Genomic DNA, 8,054 nt, shown 5'->3' on the forward strand with positions numbered 1-8,054 from the left:
ATATATATATATATATATATATATATATATATATATATATATATATATATATACATATACATACACACACACATGTATATATGCATATATATATACACACACATACATCCATCCATCCATTCATCCATCCATCCATCCATACATACGTACGTACATACATACATACATACACACATACATACATTGATATCTACTTGCGATTCTAGACAATTACTCCCTTTAAAAATAACTTAGCATTTGAAAGTTGAAAGATGAACTTGTACTGTAGATTCTATCTATTAGTCTTATCTTGTTTTCAGTTTCTTATAGTTGACAATACAGCTGTCATTTTATCAAACTTACAGACATCATTTTACCATCTGTGGTGCAGTTTTTAGCAACATGAAAAAAAGAAAAAAAAACCATCAAATAAAGAAGACTTTTCAAGACAGCTTTTTTTAGGTTAATATCTATTCTACAGATAATCTAGGTCATATAATATGTTGGTACAGGATCTAACAGTGAAACCGGATGGCTTTTAAATGAATACAGAATTGGCAAATATAGGATATTATCAAGTTTTATTGTCTAAATGTACATCATGAAATATTCAGACACTAATGATTGATAATGAATTTTGAATAGTAATAATAATAATAATAATTATTATTATTATTTTATGGTTTAGGGGAAGAAAGGGAGCATCCATGTCTTTGTACAGAGATTCACAGATTGGTGGGTGGGAAAGGAAGGAAGAAATTTTGACTCTTGGGTTACTGCACGTTAAAAACTTTTTGCTAATTGTGTTAGAGCTGATGTAGACATGAGCAAAAATAGACAACCACTCAGCCCTCCCACACTTGACCCAGCAGAGCATCAACTATGTGATAAGTCGAGAGAGAGAGAGAGAGAGAGATGGGGGGGGGGAGGACTGCATCAGCACTTGGTTGGCACATTTATACAAGTCTTATATCTTTTATCTTTTACTTGTCTCAGTCACCGGACTGTGGCCATGCTGGGGCTTTGAAGACTTTTAGATTAAACAGATTGATCCCATCATCATCATCATCATCATCATCATTTAACGTTTGTTTTCCATGCTGGCATGGGTTGGATGCTTTGACTGGAGCTGGTAAGACCAGCAGCTGCAGCAGGCTCCATTGTCTGTTCTGGCATGATTTCTACAGCTGAATCATCATCATCATCATCATCATCCAGTGTTTTAAATCCGGGTTTTGCCCCATTAACGGGCCTGGCTGGATCTGCCTCAATGTCATAGCAACCACCCTCACACCATCTTGCCATCTTGCCCAGTTTTAGGAATCTTGCCTTGTTTTAGGAATATCCTTCCTAATGCTGACCACTCCATAGAGTGTACTGGGTGCCTTTAATGTGCTTTTTATGTGGCACCACATTGGTATCAGTTCTGTTGTGGAGGATGGGACTTCTTGAGCACAGCAAGTTATCTCAGTCCTTTGTCATCTCCTTTGTAAAGCTCAGTGTCTTGAGATCGGCCTTCAATACTTCATGCTCTGTCTTCTTGGGTTTCCCTCTTACACGAGTTCCATCCACTTTAAGCAATCAAAACTACTGTATGTTTAAGAGTGGTCCTTTTGTAAGTATGGTACTAGATCCAGCAGAGCGTCAATTATGTTGCAGCTTGAGAGAAAGAGAGGGCTGCTACAAAACTTGACTGGCACCCTCTTTATCAGCCACCAAAGAAACAAAGGCAATGGATTAATTCATTCAAGAACAGATTAGATTCCACCCAATAGGCTTCCTCTTAGTTTTGCTGTAGGATATTATTTGCATAATTATTTATACAATGGTTGTATCTTTCACTTGTTTCAGTCACTGGACTGCGGCATATGTTGGGGCACGGCTTTGAAGAGTTTTAGGTGAACAGATTGACCCTAATACTTACATTTTAAGGCTAGCACTTATTGTATGAGTTTCTTTTCCTGAACTACTAAGTTATGGGAGACATAAACAAACCAACTCTAGTTGGCAAGTGATGAGCTGGGGAGATAAGCACAAGCACAAAGACATTCATACACATGTAGGCACAGGAGTGACTGTGGAAGTAGCTTGCTTCCCATCCATATGGTTCCAGGTTCAGTCCCACTGCATGGTACCTTGTGCAAGTGTCTTTTATTATAGCCTTAGACTGACCAAAACCTTGTGATTGGATTTGGTAGGACACTGAAAGAAGCCTGTCATATATATATGTGTGTGTGTGTGTCTTTGTGTCTATGTTTGTCCACCACCACCACCACCACCACCATCTGATAACTGATGCTGGTTTGTTTAGGTCCCTGTAAATTAGCAGCTTGGCAAAAGAGACCTATAGAATAAGTACCAGGCTTAAAAAGATTAGTACTGGGGTTGATCCATTCAGCTAAAAAATTCTCCAGCACAGTGCCTCAGCATGGCCACAGTCTAATGATTGAAACATGTGAAAGATAAGAGATAAAAATATGATGAAACTCATGAAACTGGTCTTTCCTTTGCCAATAATTGAGACTAACATACCGTAATGAGTCAAAAAATTTTTATTAACTAAAATGATACTATAATGAGGAGAAAACATCATTAACTTTAATTATTAACCCTTTTAACTCTGAACCACTTGAGACCACTCCTGGTTCAACGATGCAAACTTTTCAGTTTAAAGTGAACTAAATTAAAACCTTCCATCAAATTTTCATTGTTAAATTATGCTTTTAAACATCAGCTTAATAACCAACTTATTTTCTAAAATGTTTCATTATTTTCGAAATTAGTTGGAACAAAGCCAGAGTAATTCAGCAGGAATATGGCAACAGATGAGTTAATTATTAATTAATGATTAACCTTTGGTCAAAAGGCAATTTGACAATCCCCTAAAACCGAGGTTAATAAAAAACAAAATGGAAGCATTTAGAAGGAATATATCTGATCTTTTACGTTAGTGTTAACAATTCTTATTTTGTTCTTTATTGAAATTAAATTTGCACTCCATACTTTTTGTAACAGGTGGAAAGCGGTCCTTGCCTTACTTCTTCTCGTAAAAGCAGTGTTATTGTATGGGGCTGAGACATGGAGAACAACAGTTAAGTCAAATAAGCAAATACAATCATTCATCAACAGGTGCTTGCGTAGTATACTTAAAATCAGATGGCCCGAACACATAAGCAATATGGAGCTATGGCAAAGAACAAATCAAGTTCCAATTAGAGAGCAAATATTTAAGAAAAAGTGGAAGTGGATTGGTAGCACAATTAGAAAGGACACACCAAATGCAGCGCAAAGCGCTTTACAGTGGAATCCGGATGGATATAGAAAGAGGGGTAGGCCTAAGAACTCGTGGCGTAGATCAACACAAAAGGAGCTAGAGAAAGGGGGGCATTCATGGCAGAGTATAAGTACAGAAGCGAGAAACTATGCGACATGGAATTCAATTATAAGTGGCCTATACTCCGCGATGGAGGGTTAAAGGCAAGAAGATCTGATCTTAAGTGAAATTTTTATATCTCTCGGTTATTTTAAGTTGTCATAACTGACAAGGATCAACCACTCAAAATTTTAAAGTTTCTTAATCATCTAGAAGTTGATAAGCAGTAGTAAGGCTATGTGTCACTGATGAGGCCTAATAAGGGTGAAATATGCATAGAGTTGTATATAAGTAAGCTTGTATGTATATATGAATAAATAGAGAGATAGTGAGAAAGAAACAGAAAGAGAAAGTTAGGATAAGCAAGAGAATATTACTTCCTGCGTCTCAGAAGAAATTGCGCAGGATCAAATCAAAATATATGAAGAAATTCAATTTGCTTAGAGGCCAGACCAATCAATACTAAGTTTGTTTGGGATACCCAGACATTGAATTGTTGTTGTTGTTGATGATGATGATGGTAGTGGTGGTGGTGGTGGTGTTGTTGGTGGAAGTAGTAGTGGCGGTGGTGATGGTGTTTTTGTTGTTGGTGGTGGTGGTGGTGATAGTGGTGGTAGTGGCAGTGGTGATGGTGGTGGTGGTGGTGGTGATGATGATGATGGTGGTAATGGTAGTGGTGGTGTTGGTGGTGATGATAATGATGATGGTAAACATAGAGCTGGTGGTTTTATGGTCATGGTAATTATTGTTGTGGTAGTGGTAATGGTGGTTGTGGCGGTGGTGGTGGTGGTGGAGTCGGCAGTGGCAAAACCATAATCTATGTTAAGATGATAAAAAAAAAAAATGCGAATTATTTTTAAAACGATAAGCAGAATCTAAATACAATATTCAAGATTTGTAACAATATTTCGGGTGTTTTTAATCTGTATTTCATTTATTCTTTTGTAACAAACGATTGACTGCAAAATGCCTATAACAACGATTATAATTTTAAGAGAACAGAAAAATAAAATCCATTTGATATTAAAGGCTTAAGCAAAATACGATACTAAGATTTAGATTTAAAGCTGCAATTTGAAATTACCAATTTTAACAGAATATCTTAAAAAGTGTTTGGGAGTATTTAGTCGTTCACAACAGCAACAATACAATACCAACAAGATTCCTAGAATTGATAGGACAATTAGAATTACTGTGTTTTATTGATTAAGTTACTATGGCTTTCCAGAAAATATTTGCTTTTTAATTTTTTGTCAAATATCCAAGAATTCTGCGGTTCTCCAGACTTGGAGAAAGAAACACAAAATTATGGCAAATCTAAATTGATAATGATGATGACAATGATGGTGGTGGTGGTGGTGGTGGTGGTGGTAGCAGCGGTGGCTGCAGTGGTGGTGGCAACAGTGGTGGTAGTGGTGTTGATAATGATGGCGATGATGAGGAGGATAATGGATGATGGTGAGAAGAGGAAAGACAAGGTAGACTAGATGCTTTTATGATGGTCATGGAAAGAATTGTGAGACATCAAGAGGCTCAGAATGAAAACGATTATGGTGGTAGTGGCTGTGGTGATAGCGGCGGCGGTGGTGGTGGTTGTAGTGGCGGTGGAGGTGGTGGTGGTGGTGGTGGTAGCAGTGGAGGTGGTGGTGGTGGTGGCTGTGGTGGTAGCAGTGGTGGTAGTGGTGGTGGTGGTGGTGGTGGTGGTAGGGGTGGACGTTGTGATGTTGACTGTAGTAGTGTTGGCTTTAGTGGTGTTGGTTGTGGTGGTGGTGGTGGTGGTAGTTGTCATTCATCATCATGGGGATTGTGGTAGAGGTAGCAGCAGCAGCAGGCATGATACCAACAACAATAATTCCATGAATGTGTGCTTTAGAAGTTCAGTGTATACAACAAAGTGGATTCAGGTTCAATCTGACTGCACAACCCTTTGGACAAGTGTCTTCTATTATAGCCTGATGTTGACCAAAGCCTTGTGTTTTGACATGCAAAGATATGGAACAAAGTACTTTACTCAAAAATAAGTAATGGTTAGCATTAGGAGAAATATCCAGCTGTAGAATAAAAACCATGAGGATAATAAAGAAATATAGAAAATCAAACAACATAGAAACATAGTAAATAATAGGCACAGTTGTGACTGTATGGTAAGAAGTTTGCTTTTCAACTACATGTTTCTGGATTCGGACCTACTGTGTAACACCTTAGGCAAGAGTCTTCAACTCTAGTCCCAGCTCACTTTGTGAGTAGATTTGGCAGATGGAAACTGAAAGAAGTCCACCATGTATATGTATGTATGTTTCTATGTGTACATGTCTTTGTCTTCTGTATTTGTCCCCCACTGCCCTCCATTACTTGACAACCAGTGTTGGCTTGTTGATGCCTTCATAACTTAGTGGTTCAACAAAAGAGATTGATAGAATAAGTATCAAGCTCTAAAAATTAAGTACCAGTTCAATTCGTTCAATCAAGGCCCCAGAATGGCTGCAGTCCAGTGACTGAAACAAGTGAAAGATAAAAGATGAAAGATATGACATAAAATATTAACCCAAAGAATGACAAATACCAATAAACAAACAAACAAACAAACAAACAAATAAATAAATAAATAAATAAATATATAAAGAAATGCAATAAAATATGATGATGGCAAAAGGGGAAGTCTATTCCGGTCATAACTGTTTGAATTAAACTTGTAAAATGACTAAAACAAGTAAAAACATCCAAGTTTAAAACAGTAATGAGTTGGAAAACATATTTGTGTACCATGCGGTGTAACTGTCAATAGCAATGACAGGAAATAACACAAATTGTTTTTTTTCTTTTTTCATTCGTCATCAATTATGATCTTGAAATCAGCTGGATTTTTATAGCTTTGTTTATTTTCTGTTTTGAAATGTTTAAAAGTAAGAAAATATTTCAGATACACACCCTCATAAGTTGTGAATCAACAATGAGATATAAACATATATTAAAATAAGAAAAGGAAACTATTTCTTTATATATATATATATATATATATATATATATATATATATCCTATTTTTATTTTCTATTGATATTTTTTAATTGAATACAAAATATTTTCTGCTTCTTGCTTGACTTCAAGGAATGCTTTGTTGTTTAGTGGAATTTCTGATATAATACATGTCAGAGTTAATGTTCTGGAAGAGGTAACAATGTAATAAATTTACCGACGCCTTCGCTTCTATTTAGAAGCCAGGTAGGAGGAGAATCTTATAGATGGCTATGAATATATGAATTTCAGAATAGACTTGAGACTATTGTTGGAAAGTTTTAAGAAAGACAAATAATTAAGAACAAAAAAATAATAAAAATAAAAATAATGATTGACTTTCCCTTCAAAGATGAGGTGTGAGCATTCAGCTTTTGCTGAATGATTTGTTTATAGTGATCAAATGTTCGTACTGTACATTAGCTCATGCTCTCCAGTAAATCGACATTACCTGAACAGGTGCACAGTGTGCCAGGTGCCAAAGTGATCACAGAGCAATGTGAGATGAAGTGTTTTGCTCAAGAACACAGTGCACCACCTGGTCTAGGAATTGAAACTCCCTAACCACAAGGCCAATAATAATAATAATAATAATAATAATAATAATAATAATAATAATAATAATAGAGGAGCATCATAGCCATGTGTTGAGAGAAATTCTTTGGGTTTGGATAATTCACCCTTGGAAACATGGGTGTTTTGCTCAACATCCTTACAAACCTTATTCAGGGGCCTTTTGAGCAGGACGGGCGACTCGACCTGAAGAAAATTCTAACTGGGTCCCACCTGCAAGGTCATGCACTGTTTATCTTGATATGAGATCACCGTGTTGCGCACATATGGTTGTGATGCATGTGCCTGGTGTACCCTTATTGGACAAGTAGTCATGATGGATATATTGGGCTTCGTATATTTTACCCCAGGGTCACTTTGATGGCATGCATTGTTCTCTCACTCAATAATAATAATAAAAATATATGCAAATGCTTTTCGTGTAAATATTATCTATTTGTCAGAGAGTCTTCTGCCATGTTATTGGTGTTGCTAAACAGGACAAGGACCTAGCTTTAACTCCTTTCTCTGATTAAACTACAGAAATATAAAAGCCTGATAAATATAAAAGCTTGATTGTATGAGGGAACTTTTAATCAGCTTTCAAGCTTTCAATGAGGGAGCTTTCAATCAGCTTCCTAGAAGTAGCAGCTAAATTCCCTTGCATTCACTCTGCTATCTTATATACAGTAAAAGAAAGGTTGCTCACATCTGGAATGTCTTTCATAAAAATTCTGTTTGAACAAAGCTGACTTGAGGATAAGCAACAATAGCAGCCTATACAGTAAAATCTAAAATGTTTCAAATTTTAGCACAAGGTCAGCAATTTTAGGATTGTGGGTCAGTTGATACATCAATCCCAGTACTAGGCTGGTACTTATTTTATCAACACCGAAAAAATGAAAGGTAAAAGTTAACCTTGGTAGCATTTGAATTAAAATTTTAAATAGGAGTGGCTGTGTGGTAAGTAGCTTGCTTACCAACCACATGGTTCCAGGTTCAGTCCCACTGCATGGCACCTTGGGCAAGTGTCTTCTACTATAGCCTTGGGCTGACCAAAGCCTTATGAGTGGATTTGGTAGACGGAAACTGAAAGAAGCCCGTCGTATATATATATATATATATATATATATATAT

This window comes from Octopus bimaculoides, chromosome 4, assembly GCF_001194135.2.
Source record: "Octopus bimaculoides isolate UCB-OBI-ISO-001 chromosome 4, ASM119413v2, whole genome shotgun sequence".
Classification (NCBI taxonomy): domain Eukaryota; kingdom Metazoa; phylum Mollusca; class Cephalopoda; order Octopoda; family Octopodidae; genus Octopus; species Octopus bimaculoides.